Source organism: Meles meles, chromosome 3 (assembly GCF_922984935.1).
Source record: "Meles meles chromosome 3, mMelMel3.1 paternal haplotype, whole genome shotgun sequence".
In the NCBI taxonomy this organism is placed as follows: domain Eukaryota; kingdom Metazoa; phylum Chordata; class Mammalia; order Carnivora; family Mustelidae; genus Meles; species Meles meles.
The window spans coordinates 145,700,256-145,715,683 of NC_060068.1; positions in this window are offsets into that span (position 1 = coordinate 145,700,256).

Sequence of the window (15,428 nt, forward strand, 5' to 3'; positions counted from 1 at the left end):
GGTTTAGTGTCAGTGCTTTTTATGGCCTGAATTCCGCACACTTTGAGGTCTACCTAAAATCTGCTTTTAGACTTTGCCTGGCTACCATCCTTAGAGCCACTATGGTTGTTTGCAGAAGGTCCCAAACTTGTTTGGCTCCTCAAAACCTCTCCTTTCCCCATGTTTGCCTTTGATAATGTGTGGTAAATGTGGCATAACAAAAGTACACATTGCCTGTAAAATCCACTTCCTTCTTGCGCTGCAAATTTATGCTCAAGAGGGTTTAGACTTATCACTCTCATACTGGAGCCACATAAATAAGTGGCAGTGATTTCTTGATACTAACCATTAACTGAAAAATCCCATGCTCCCAGAACCTAAAATTTGTATACAATATAAGCCAATCCAAAACTACCTTACAAGAAGTGAAGGGATGGTATAAATTGCTCAAATTAATCATAATCCCCACACCTGGGGAAAAGTGTAGTTGAAACACTTGAGCTATAAAACCAGATGGCACACTGTGTTTATATAAGCTGTTTGCCTAGAAACTGAACCAGATTTGTAAACACTAAATCAATATTTGAAGGTTAGGTGCCAGCTGTTTTTCAGGATGCCGTTAAGTGACTGGAGCTCATCCGCGGGTCTCAAATAAGAGGCATCTTTTTGCCTGGCCACTGTACCTACATTCCTCTGTTTCACAGCAGCCATGTGAACGTTTCTGCCATTTCCACAGGACTCAACAAACCTAACACAGATTGTCACCACCCTGCCATGATTTTTTCTCAAGAGTTTTATTCATTTAGTGCTGGCAATAACTAACTAATGGACTGACTGTTTATTTGCTTGGCATCCCTTCCTAAATGCTCATTGACCAGTGATTCACTTTGACTTGCATGTGGTTTTGGTTTAATTTGCCATTTTACTGTTGCCAGGGACCCTAGTGGTTTACACTTGCTATGCACCAATAAACTTTTTTTATAATTGGAGAGATCTGTTGCGTTTTTCGATGCCACACGGCAGAAGGACCTTAAAAGTAAATTAATAATAAGAGCAATTAAGTGAGTATTTTATCAAATTATTTGTTTGGGAACAGCTGAAATCAATATGTTAAATTTAATACCAGCCTGTGATAAAAAAAAGGTTGCATCTATGATTCTTAACCCGTCAAGCCAAACATTTCTGCAAAAGCTGATGTGGTTTTCAAGTTTTTATGTTTACTTCCATTAAACTTGAATGTGGTTTCACTCAGATATCATGTATATACTTCCTTCCTGTACTATTAAATGGAAACTCTATGGATAAAACCGAAAGTTAATGTTTATTGAAGAGTCTTCTTTGAAGGAGACAGACTTCGTAACTGTATATCTCTTTAGCCCACTATATTTTAGGAAAATAAAGTTTGGAGTCTGAAATACTGGGTTTTGCAATTTATAAATTATTAGTTGTATCCAGAAGTCATTTAACTTCTCGGAATTCATTTCTTCTTGTAAAATAGAACAAAAACTCCTGAGGATTTTATAAAGATTGATTAAAATAACATATGCAAAACTACAGTAAACTATAGTGATTTAGGCAATAAACTGTTATCTTTATTATTATATTACCATTTAACTGTTTTAAATATCTACTGTTTTAAAAGCACACTAAGTGCTCAGCCTTAACAATATATATTAGAAATATATAATAGCTGCATATTTGGAAGTGGACTATATTTACCGATGTCAGTTATTTATAAAATAATTTATCAAGGAAATGGAGGTAAATGTTTTAACTTCAGATGTCTTCAGATTTAGAGGTTTTGATCAAAAAGCCGGTTTGGGATAAGGGAGAATTATCTGGGAGAAGGCTGGGTGATGATTAATAATATAATTACAAATTTATGTGAATGGCTAAATTAATAAAACCATGCCAGGTATATCTGATTAATAAGGGGATTTTTATCATAATAAAGAAATAAACTATGAAACACAATATATTTTAAGTAGTTTACGACTCGTATTTGAATTAGCAGATACGTGAGAAGAATAGAACAACCTTGAACTAGCATATGTGACCATGTAGTATATAGTTAATCAGAGTGGAAATAATTAGTTATTTAATAAATGATGCTGAAATAAGTGACTGAATAAAAAGTCACAACAGTAGGCTTATAGATTCCCACATCATAGCATGTGAATTCTAAGTGGGTTATACAAGTACATGCAAAGTGGATACAAGCAAAATGGGAAGAAAATAGAGGATATTATCTATTACCTATCCAGAGGCTAGATAGCAAACATTAACAATTAATAAGACAAGATCGAATAGCTTTAGTTTATGAAGAACTCAGTAATAAAGCAGTATTCCAAACTAGCCTAGGAGAAAAACAATCCAGGAGATGAGATACACACATTAAAAATCCACATAATAATTAAAATATACAGTTAAAAAGTCATCAGATAACATATTCTTCTAAGTTACCATATCATTTAAAATTTAACTTAAATTTAATTTTTTAATGTTAATACATTCATATAATTAAAAATTCAAAGGTAAAAAGGTGCCTCTCTCTGTGTGCCTGGGTGGCTTAAGCATATGAGTCTTGATTTCTGCTCAGGTCGTGATCTCAGGGTTGTGAGACTGAGATTCTCTCCATCTCCCTCTGCCCTCCCTGCCCCATCTTGTGTGGGCTCTCCCTCTCTCTTTCAAAAAAAAAAAAAATGCACCCCTCTCACCTATTCTCAGCTCATTAATTCTATCCCAGGAGACAACAAATGTTTGTAGTTTCTTATAGAAAGACTTCTTTTAAAAAAGATTTTTTTATTTATTTGAGAGAGAGAGAGAACTAGAGTGAGCATGAGCAGGAGGCGCAGATGGAGAGGGAAAAACAGACTCCCCTCTGAGCAGGAAGCCTGACATGGGGCTCAATCCCAGGACCCTGGGATCCTGACCTGAACTGAAGGCAGATGCTTGGCTTACTGAGCCACCTAAGTGCCCCTGGAAAGGTTTTTCTTTTAAATTAATTTTTAATCTTAATATTGGTGAGGCATCAGTGAAAAATTGCAGATGACAGTGTAAATTGATAATAGCCATTCTGGAAAAATTTGGCTATCCAAGCTTTAGTATGTTTCATTGTTGACTCATTCATTCTCATTCCTCATTCTAAGAACTTATGTCAAAGAAATAGTCAAACACAGGAACAAAATTTGTGAATTGATTATTAATTACATCTTATTTAGAGAAAAGTTAGAAACAATTTAATATTTAAACCCCATTTGAAATGCTTACAAGTATAGCATTCTCTTCAATTTCTGCAGAATAGACTATTTAGAGTCCTTGTTCTGAGAAAAGAGAAGAGAGCAAGTGATAGAGAAAAGGAAGGAGAAGAACCACATGGTGAGAAGAAGAGAGGAAAAAGATTTTTGATGACTCATCTCTGCTGCTTCATTCATTCATTTATATTCCAAACACGAATACTTTTTAGTGCTTACCAAAGATCTAATCATTGGTGATACATCATTGTGAAAAAAAGTAAACAAAACTCCCTGCCAAATAGCTCAATCATAATCCTTAGAGAATCATATGATGGCAATTTACTTTTTTTACTTTTATGAAAATTGTGCAGTTCTTTGAGATATCTAAACTTGATATGATTTGTTTAAAGATTGTATTTATTTATTTGAGAGACAGATCACAAGTAGGCAGAGAGGCAGGCAGAGAGAGGGGGGGAGGCAACCTTCCCGCTGAGCAGAGAACCTGATGTGGGGCTCAACTTAAGGACCCTGGGATCATGACCCGAGTCGAAGGCAGAGGCCCTAACCTACTGAGCCACCCAGGCGCCCCTTGATACGAATTTTTAAATCACTCTAAACAGTTTCCAAAACAACCCCCTCTCCAGAAGAAAAGTATAAACTCTTCTGGGATTCTGACTCAGTTGAATTATGTTTATTATTAACTTCAGAAGAATTAATATTTATGTAATATCATCTCATGTGCAGGAATAGAGAGCATTTCTCTACATCTCTTTAGGTGGAATGGTAAGTCCTAATATTATTTTATTATTTTATTTATCTGTGTACTTTTTCTACATCATTAAATGTATTTTCATAAGTGTAAAATAAAGTTAAAATATATGTTGGAATAAAGTAATAAAGGCATCAGAAAAAAATAGTTAATGCAAAAAGATATTCTTGAGCAGTACAGGAAACACATAGAGAATAAAGAGAAATATAAAAACATAGACATAATTGTTACCTAAGAATTATAAATGAATTAGATGAAAAGGAATCATAAATAGAAAATAATAGAATATAAGAGATATTTCCAGTATATGGCAGATAAAGGTTAATAATAACCATTTAAATTCATTCCCATAGTTTGATAAGAAAATAATAGATAATCCAAAGGAAAACATAAGTCACACACACAAAAATTTTGAATGAATAATAAACAAGGTGCTCAACCATACTGCCAGTGCAGATTAAATCAGTGCAGATTAAATCAATAAGAAAATGGCATTTATCCAAAAGATGGACAAAAATGTAAAATAGCGATAACGCTATCCGCAGGCAAGAATACAAGTAAACTAGTGGTCTTGTACATTGGTATCAACATAAATGACTGTAATCTCAATGGAAAAATGCAAAAAAAACTTTTAAGACTTGAATTCAGTTTTGGGAATTTATTATAGGGAAATAAAATCAATTGATAAAAACGTAGCAATAGAATTTATTGTGGCTTTAAACAGTGATAAAAATACTGTAACAATCTGATCAACCATTAATAGGGAGATAAAGAGATTATTTCATGGTGCAGCACAGAAATTCAGTGCTGTTAAAACAAAAAAAATGAAAGCTTTACCTGTTAAACTGAAGGGATCTTCATGATGGTCTTTAAAGAAAGATGAATTGTAATTTATCAAGTATGATCAACTTTTTTGTAAAGCAAATGCAAAAAACTCACTTCTTGACCCCTGCTGTTCTAATGTAGGCATTTGATTATGGTGTAAATCCAGGTGAAGATTTTAAGGTATGTATACCCAACTATTTCTCAGGGAATTAAACATGGTGAGGACTAGGGTGACAGATTACTTTTCATCCTCAAGTACTTTTACAAATTACCATGATTTTATACTAGTTAATTTTATTTTAAATATAGCATTCAGAATGTAAGTTATTATAATTTAAAAAGAGAACAAATCAACTTGCAATAATTTATGTTTTAAATTGGAACTCATTAGCACGTATGTATTTGGCAAATGATTCTTCTATGTAACAAATTTTAGGGACACGTGGATGGCTCAGTCATTAAACAATTGCCTTTTGTTTAGGTTATCATCCCAGGGCCCTGGAACAGAACCCCACATCCAGCTCCCTGTTCATCAAGGTGTCTACTTCTCCTCCTCCCTCTGTCTGTCACTCAGCCCGCTTGTGCTCTCTCTCTTTCTCTGTCAAAAGCACGTGCTGTGATGAGCAAGTTACATGCAACTAATGAATCGTCGAACACTACGTCAAAAGCTAATGATGTACAACTGAACATAATAAAAAGATTAAAAATAAGTTAAAAATAAATATATAAAATCTTTTAAAAAACCCCAATTTTAAAAATGCCAAGTTTTAGAGTTATTGTAACTTTAGACTCATTCAATAATTGTTTAAATACAAAGTCTTACTATATTTTTATTGTTGCTTATTCAGTATATGTCATGAAGGAATTTTACAATAGAATTCAGATTGAGAATACATTGGTATTCACATTTTTTACTAGGATTACTTTGTATCTATGATTCCTCTAATATGTTCACAGGTGTCCTTTTCCACCTCTTTCTACAGTAGCAGTCAATTAAACAATTTAATAGAAATATTTGGTAAAAGAGATTTTAAGTAAGTATGATTTACTCTGTGTGTCTTTGTATACTTACCTATTTTCTATGAAATGATGCTGGAAAGATCAAGTAATATTTCAAGTGGGTAGATGGAATAAGGGATGTATCTGAAATTAAATGTGAATAAAATAGGCACTTTTCCAAATGGTGGATATAGATTGCTGTTTCAAAAAATACATCTTTTAAGCCAATTATGTTATTCTCTCAGTAATAAATTAGAAAGAAAAGGACCTTAGAAGCCACATATTTATCTGTCCATATTTGTTTACTGAGGAGACCAAGATTATTTAGTTACTGTTATTATTTAGTTACTGCTTTGTTTATTTGAATTAACTGTGATTAATTTCTCCGTATAATAAATAATCAATTGTTCTTCATATTTCAAACAGAATTATGGTTTGCAAATACTGCGGTTTCAAGGAGGCTTTGATTCTTCAGTTACATGCATTAATATTTATAGGATTAGAAATTAAAACTCAAATGAATTATTTTTTTATTGATTCATTAAGTGGCAATATAAACTCATTATATGGTAACATAACCTAACTTTTATAGAAAATATATTTTCAAAAGAGAGAAAAGTTGATTTTTTTAAAGTTATCTGCAAATCTTTTTAATGTCTAACTTAGAAAACTACTGGATAGTTATACATACTTCAGTTTGCTGAAATAAAGGATTGTACATTTGTGAGAGAATAAGAGAAAAAAGGAAAATAATATTTTAGTATTACTATGAAATGATTTTAACATTAGAGACCTCATGAATAGATCTCAAGGATCCTCAAGGGGTCACAAGACCACACTTTGAGACTGCTAGCTTAGAATAACCATTTAATAACACATATAACTATGTTGAAAGACAGAATAGACTGATGTACATGATTAAACTATATAATCTAGATGGAGAATTCATGAAATCTAGTCCACTGGAATGCCCTGATTCTTTTAACTGGGATGAACCAAGCTGTTTTTACATGGGTTAGAGAGAATTGGATAGAAATAATTGACATGGCTGGAAGACTGCTTCTCTGGATCAATGTTATGAATAATTCTAACATTTTCTTCTTCACCTCCCATTATTTTCAGAATTTTGAAGAGGACCATCCAGTTAGCAAAATTAAGTCACTTGTGGTGCTCTGGCTTTTTTCTGAGTGAGGGAAGATAGTTTCTGTTCCGTCCTGTCCCTCCACTCCTCCCCCCTCCGCCTTTTTTTCTCTATGACCAGAAGGATAACGTTCTGCAATTAAAAAGAGGGTTTGGGTGCTAGAATAATAAGGCTAAGACAAAGGTGCATTACTGTTCCTAGCAGGGATTTCCCATTTATATTTTCTATTGTTCCTATACTAAAGGTAGCCAAGTACTAGCTCCTAATAGCAACCAGCATGTTGACCTTCATCCTAAATCATATCTAGGAGATTGTCAGGTATCTGGATTATTGAAAACTGCATGTCAGTAGGCACGTTACTGAATAAAGACAAAAATTTAAGGCTTAAACAATAGACAAATTCTTTTACATTATCCAAAGAACATTTTATAAAGGGCTACCTTGCAAAGCCCTTAATATTATACTGAATCTCAAGATATCATTAAAAGCCATTATGGGAAAATTTAAAGTTAATTGTTGTGATCCTGACCTTCAAGTCATCTTCCACAGGAAGGTACCACTTTCTACCCTAAACATTTGCCAAATGTTTTGTTCTCTATAGTGGGCAACTTCTAAAATAGATGTTATTTGATAGGAAGAAAACTAAGTAAAAGGTTCTTTGCTTGTGTGTCACTATTCATATTTAAAAGTTTAGGAACTTTCAACAAATCCTTTGAGTGGCATATTTGTTGGAATGTGGTAAGCCCTGACTTTGCAAACTCTCTTTTAATGGTAAGTCTCCAATGAGAAGGCATGTTTAATCGAAAGGAAGGTCACAGCTCCTTTCACTTGCACCAGAAAGGTCTTTCTAACACCAGCAATTTCGAAGAGAACCAAAGAAGTAATTAAGCTGCCAATAATTATAGAAGACTCTTACGGAGTAAATTGCCCTTGACCCTTATTTATTTTGCTCAAGAAACATCTTACAGGATTTTATTTTTATCTATGGCTGCTACTGCAAGTTAATCTTTTATTTCATGCTAAAATAAAGTCAGGGCAGAAAAATGATATACTGAGGAAAGAACAATAATTTATATCTGTAATATGCACTTAATATTGAATGTAGATCCACAGCTTAAAAACCTAGATATATCAGTGTTGGTTTGTCATATGATCTCTACACTCTTTGAAATGTATTCAGATCGCCCTCAGTGAACATTGGACAATGAATGGTAGCATTAACGTACTTGTCTACTTGCGTTAGCTACAAATAGCTACAAAGCTTCTCTTTAAAGTTGTTAGAAGTTGTTAGAAAGTTAGACTTTAAGTAGTTTTACTATTTTGTTAAAATATTATTTTTTAAAAGCTATTTGAAATAAATGTTTAGAATAGTAATTTTGAATTTCACGTAAGATTGAAGGTAAGGTACCTGTCAGGGAAGAATAAAAAATAAAGTGAGGACATTTGGGAAGGAGACTTATATATAGTTTGGAATAGCACATTTGGTATAATAATTTTATTATAATTGAAATTGGATTTATTTTAAAATGTCAAATACCATTACAGTTGGGTATGAAGGCAGATATAAGTTATGTATTTGATCTTCCAAAGGGAACGTGGTTTTGTTTTTGTTTTTTTTTTTTTAAAGATTTTATGTATTTATTTGACAGAGATCACAAGTAGGCAGGCAGAGAGAGAGGAGGAGGCAGGCTCCCCACTGAGCAGACAGCCCGACTTAGGGCTCCATCTCAGGACCCTGAGATCATGACCTGAGCCGAAGGCAGAGGCTTTAACCCACTGAGCCACCCAAGCGCCCCCCAAAGTGAACATGGTTTAAGCATGGTTGAAGACCCTCAATTTAGAGAATTAATATTTTTTCTTGTTTTAAACGATAGGTCATTAAAAGGCTCTGTAATAGTGACATACTAAAATTAAGTTTCCCTTAAGCTCAAAAATTCTAAGATGTCTCACTAGAGCTGGGTGATGGATATAAGGGAGTTCATTCAATTCTCCTTTCTTTGAAATGTTTGGAATTTTCCATAAGAAAAGTTACGTGATTGTGGCCTAAAAGAGCTGAATAGCTTGATGATGATAAAGGTATGTCAGAAAATATTTTGGCAGGAGGAGGGAAAATTCACATATATGCTTCTTTTTAAACATTATTTAAAAGTAATAGTAAAAAAAAGAAAGTAATAGTAAAAAGTCCGGTCACCAATTTTGTGATTAAGGATGATCGTGTGTTTGTGTGTGTGTGTGTGTGTGTGTCTATGTGTGTGTGTGTATATATATATATACATATATACATATATATATATATATGTATATATGTATATATACATATATATAGTCAATCCCTACAGCAGAATGGATAAAACTTAATGCAGGGACATAGAGATATAGGAAACTGCGGATTAGGCCTGGAAGAGGAGAGGCGGGTTTAGGAGACAGAGAGAAATAAGCAGAGTAGGAAGCACACAAGCACAGACTAGAATAGACAGAAAAGGAAGAATGAGAGTTAATCTCATAGGGAGGAAGAGGTCCTCAAAAGAGGCAAATAGATTTTAACTACCCAAAACTACCTAATATACAAAGAGAATCAACTGTTCTAAGACCTGGCACCACTTATCCTCCAAGTGTTCAAAATTGTCTCTCGCTAAATCTGTGTCCCAGTTCACTGGTAAACTAATTCTCTCTCTCTTTTTTAAAGCTTTATTTCAAAGAGAGAGAGAAAGAGAGAGCACAAGCCCAAGCAGGGGGGAGGAACAGAGGGAAAAGCAGGCTCGCCACTGAGCAGGTCACCCAACTCAGGGCTTGATCCCAGGATGCTGGGATCATGGCCAGAGCTAAAGGCAGACTCTTTTTTTTTTTTTTAAATTAATTATTTATTTATTTATAAGCATATGATGTATTTTTATTCAAGGCAGACTCTTAACCAACTGAGCCATCCAGGTGCCCCTAATCTCTTTCTTCAACATCTTTCTTCTTTTTACCTCCAGTACAGTTCTCTTGAGAAATCTGGCAATTTTCTAGATTATGAGAGAGCTAAAGCTGAATGAATTACTGAAATGAGGAAGCCCTGTTTACAAATGCATTTGTTTATTTTTATGAAAGAGATGGGAAAACCTTAATGGGGGTGGTCAAGTTATATAAACTTAAACATTTGGGAAATTTTTCTTCAGGTTGAATTAAGCAGAGAACCTCATGCTTTGGGTAAGTTTTTGATAGGTCCCTGGAAGAACTGGGTTCCCATAAATGATGAGATGAAATTTGTAGGACTGAAAGGCTGGCCAGTGATTTGTTCTTGTTGTTTTTTTTTTTTTTTTCCTGGAGTGTTCTCCAACATCAACAACATATTCTCTGCTGATACCAATTTAGTGTCCTACAGGTCAATTTAATTCTGACATTAAGGCCCTATTAGAGTTAGTGCAGACCCCACAGATTAAGAGCCTAGTCCCACAAGACTGCCTCTACTTCAGATGCCTGTCCCAAGTCCCAAGTTTTCACTGGTACTTCTAGCCAATTGGCTATAAACTTGGGGATTCCCAAGAGCCCCTCATCAGGTTCCAGATTTTGCTAGAATGGCTCACAGAACTCAGGGAAGAAACACTTTATTCACAGTTAGTGATTTATTATGAAGGATGCAACTCAGGAACAGCCAGATGAAAAAGATACATGGGACAGGGCATAGGGGATCAGAGAGGACCAGACCTTCCAAGCCCTCTTTGGGCACACCACCCTCTAAGTACTTTAATGTGTTCACTAACCCCTGAAGCTTAGCTAATCTCATTATTCAAGAATTTTTATAGAGTACACTTCCCAGTCCTACCCCTGATTTCTCAAAGGTGAGGCTAAAGGTTCCAGTCCCATAATCACTTCATCTCCAACCCTTTCCTGGGGCTATCTAGGACCCCTCTCAGTCAAGCTAAGTGAATTTATTAGCATAAACTCGGGAGTGTTCAAAAGGGGTTCCTTATGAATAACAAAACAGAGTGCTATTACTTAGGAAATGCAAGAGTTTTAAGAACTCTTAGCTAGAAACAGGGACAAAGACTAAATCTATTTCTTACTTTGTCACAGTTTTTAAGGAATCATTTTAAGATAAAAAAAATCTATTGCAGATTTCTTGAAATGACTTAAAACAGTGTAGTTTGTGAATAATTACCACCAATTAATCTCTAAAGTCATGAGTTATACAGTAGTTGATAATCTACTACATTGGTTATCATGTTTCCTTTACAGACTTGTGGCCAACAAGAAACATCCTCTATCATATTATTACTGGACAGAGAACCAGTCCCAAACTCATGTTTAGCTGCTTTCTGCCAAAAATCAAGACTTGAGAGACAAATAATGTGGGTAAGGAAAGTTTGCTTTATTTAGGAAGGTGTCAACCTGGGAAGATGGTGAACCATCTTTCCTTTCTCAGAGAAGCCAGAAGCCAGAGGGTTTTAATGGCAAAGGCGCAGGAAAAGGGAGGGGGTGCTGTGTTCAGGAGAAGCAGGTGCCCAGGCAGTTGGTCCTGTGTCAACAAAACCTTGAACAAACTTGCTAGCATCCGTGGCAGCTGTTTTTGAATGTAATGAAGCCTTATCTTCTGGGAAAGCTTGGTCCTTCATTCCTCAAGGCCAGTGGTCTCCAAATCTCAAGGAAAGTTATTTCTGTTATAAACCAAAGGACTTAGGTTGCAAGCAAGGAGTTCATAAGCTTGAGGAAAGTTAACCCTTAAGATCAGTTGGAGTACTGCTGTAATATGTCCTGCTTGGAGTTTCACTGGCTCCGATGCTATGAAATCGACTTAAAAGTTTAAGTCCAAATCATGATTCTGCTTTTGAGAAGAAATAATTTATGCCTACATTTTCACTTGTTTTCTTTCTTACCTTTAATTTTGCTACTTTCTTTTAATCACTCTGTAGTTAATATACATTATTCAATCTAAAATTCACCCCCCAATAAAGGGAAATCTTTCTCCTCCTTTCCCCCCATTTTTTAATCCCTATTAATCAGTGAAACTGTATTTAAGCTGAATAGTTTCTCTGAGGCAGGCAAGACTAAATCATATAATAGAAATTCTCCATCATGAGTACCATCTGTGCTAAATACGGAGAAGGCTGGGCTTGACAAAAGGCCAGGTTACTCCATCTGTTCCTCTACTTCTCTCTCCTTCCCTTTCTCTCCCCCCATTCTTCCCTCCTCTCTCTTCACTTCCTTCTTTTTTTTTTCATCTTCCTTCTTCTTCTTCTTCTTTTTGTTTTGTTGTTGTTGTTGTTGTTGTTGTTGTTGTTGTTGTTGTTTTCTTTCCTCTTTTCCTCTTGCTGGCTTTCTCCCTTCCTTTCTGACTCTAATCTCTCTTCCAGTCACTTGTTGTTGTTGTTGTTTTCCTGCATAGCATAGCTAACTTCCTCAGACTTAGTGGTGTAAAACAACTTTTTTTTTTTTTTTTAAATACTCACTATTGTGTAGGTCAGGAATTCAGAAAAGGCATAATAAAGATGGCTTGTCTCATTTCCACAATTTCTGGGACCTCAGCTAGAAAGATTTAAATGACTGGAACCTAGAATAACCTAGAGATTTCTTAACTCTGGCTTCGTAGTGGTATGATTCAATTTGGCCACACCTGGGACTAAACACCTACTATGTGGCTCCTCCAAATGGCTTGGGCTTTCTCATAGCACAGACAGTTTAAGATAGTCAGGCTTCTTATAAGTTGTCTCAGGACTGCAAGAGTGAGTTTTCTAGCAACATCACTAAAGATGAATGCAATTTTATGACTGCTGCAGAAGTCACATAACATTACTTTTCCATACTCTCCTAGATGCAGTGGTTGGTCATTAGCTCACTCAGATTCATGGAGAGGAGATAAAGACTTAACTTCTCTACGAGAGAAGGGTCAACAAAATCACAACATGTTTTATAACTGTAGCAATTCCTTTCTCTGAAGAGACTTGGAACTTCCTCCCCATATCTGCTTGTGCGTATAACTGGCCATGAAAATATATTCAATGAAGCCTGAACTAATATTCCTGTAGCAAGTGGAGACCATTAACTCATTTATTTCAGTGAAGTGAAAGATCTTGTTCAAGTGAAAGGTTAATAAATAAACCTATTGATCTGACAAGCATAGTAGATTTCACTTTTATTCTTTCTAAACACCCTGGAACATTAATAGTGAAATAGGTTGGCATTAAACAGGTTAGCATTAATAAGGAAACATTTCTCTGAACCTTTAATATATATATCCCAGCTTTTCTGAAGTTGCTTTGTCAATGAACTTTGTTTCCCATAATCTGAATTGGGAGGTCCCACTTCATCCTAAGGAAATTTCACACATGAAAATGGAGTGCAAAACTGAGCCACTGTTCCTTTCACTTTACCTTCATTTGTAGTCAGGAGGTGATCTGTAAATTCAAAAATTACAATTCATAATAAAAAAAAGAAAAAACAACAATATGTGGACTGAATCAAAACGAGAATTACTAGAGAACTTTCTGTTCCTTATTTCTACCAGGAATGGCATACCTGGCAAGTTTCAAAGGCTTGCCACATGTGTTGTATCACTAAATAGAGACATAACAGCAAAACTCCAAATGTCATTTAGATACTGTAGATTTCTCAGTTCAGTGATTTTGATGTTGATGGAGACAGACTTCCCTTGAAAGTGCACTGATCTGCATGCCTTTTGATCAGTGTCTTGGTGCAGATTAATATTATTTCCCATGAAACTAGGAAGACCCTGTTTCTTTATTTCTTTGTGGAATAATTTCACACACATGGGCTTTAAAAGATTTAATATGGGTCTTGTTAATGAACAGTAACTTCTAATGTGTATAGTATCTGCCTGATGGAGATGTTTACGAATATATCCTCAAGGGGAAGGTTTATTTTCTGTAGCATTTCAAACAACTCTGCTAGGTACTTAGGTGACATACTTGTCACTTCAAACATATTAGTATTGAAATTGTAGCACTTCACAATTGAAGTGTATTACACACTTGAGATACAGTAAACTACTGTATTTGAATTGAATCATACAATCATAGATATTAGAGACAGAAAAGACCTGTTAGGTTATCATGTCCATCTACTGCCATTTGGCATGGTTATTTACAACACATTGTTGGATCTAGAGTTAAATGCCTCAAACAATAGGACTACTACCACTGTACCAAGAATATTTTCTTTTATTGTCTAAAGGACTTGCTCATTGAAACAGTCTTTTTTCTTTTAAATTCAGCTGAAATTTATTTTTTGCTCAATTTCACTCCAATGTTGTCATACCTCAATCCTCATTCTATAGACTTACTTCTATTTTATCTCTTCTTATAGTGGCATTGTTTTAAAGACTGATTTATTTAAAGGCCATATTTTAAATTTCAAAACTGCAATTTTTTTTCTGCCCAAATTATGTGATGCTTTAGGTTGGCTTTCCCCAGAAATGAACACTAAGACAAGAATATGAGTGTAAATAGTTTATTTGAAGATGCTGGAAAACAATTGAAGAAAAGAGATAAGAAATATACAAAAGCCATTAAAGGGTAAATGATCATACCAATTCCATTGTGGGTAACTGGATCTTACTTCTACTACAGATATTGGTGATTTGTGTAAAATATGAGTTATTTTTCTGAGAGACAAGGAAACTGAGTTATTATAATCATGCAATAATACATTTTGAAAACATTTTGTCTAACCAAAATAATTCATTCCCTTTAATTCTGGTAACCAGAAATATAGTTCAGAGTTTACAACTTCTTTTTTGTAGTTGTTGCTATAGTCATGAAACAATACAATTAGATAATATTTAATCAATTATTTATCTCTGTAGTACCACATTTTTTTCCCCCAAAACCTGACACATTTTAGAATGAGATATTTTCAGGTTGGCCTGTTTCTCTTAGGATAAAATAATTGAGGCTTTAAAATATTTAATAACATTTGAATAAATATAGAAACATATGTCTTTGGCTCTATATTTGAGGATTCATTTTTATTTTAAAAAATAATGTTATGAACTTGGAAATTTTCTAGAAAATCTGTAGAATTTCTCTAATCTCACCTCATCAATTTTACCATTCTTTATGGGATTTAATGAAATATACAAAATATTATCTATAAGTAACTTAATAGAGGAATAAGAAATAAATAAAATATTCAGAGTAACTAAAGTTGACAGTTAATGGATTTTTTATGAAAGTTTATGGACTTTACTCATGCAAGAAACTCCTAGTCTTCACTCAGAGTCTTTGTTGGTCTTATATTGAAAATAGTTACAGCTAGAGTAATCATCTGATTCCCAATCCAACCATAGATTACAAACAATAAAGTGCAAAGAGCAGAAGGTTTACGAAAAACAGAGTTGCAGGAAATGATTATTTTTGATAGATTAGTGGTTCTCTATATCTCTAAGGTTATCAGAAACTTGAGAGAGCAACTCTAGAATTTCTGATTCAGTAGGTCTGAATTGGTCCTTAAGAATTTGTATTTTTAGGGGCACCTGGGTGGT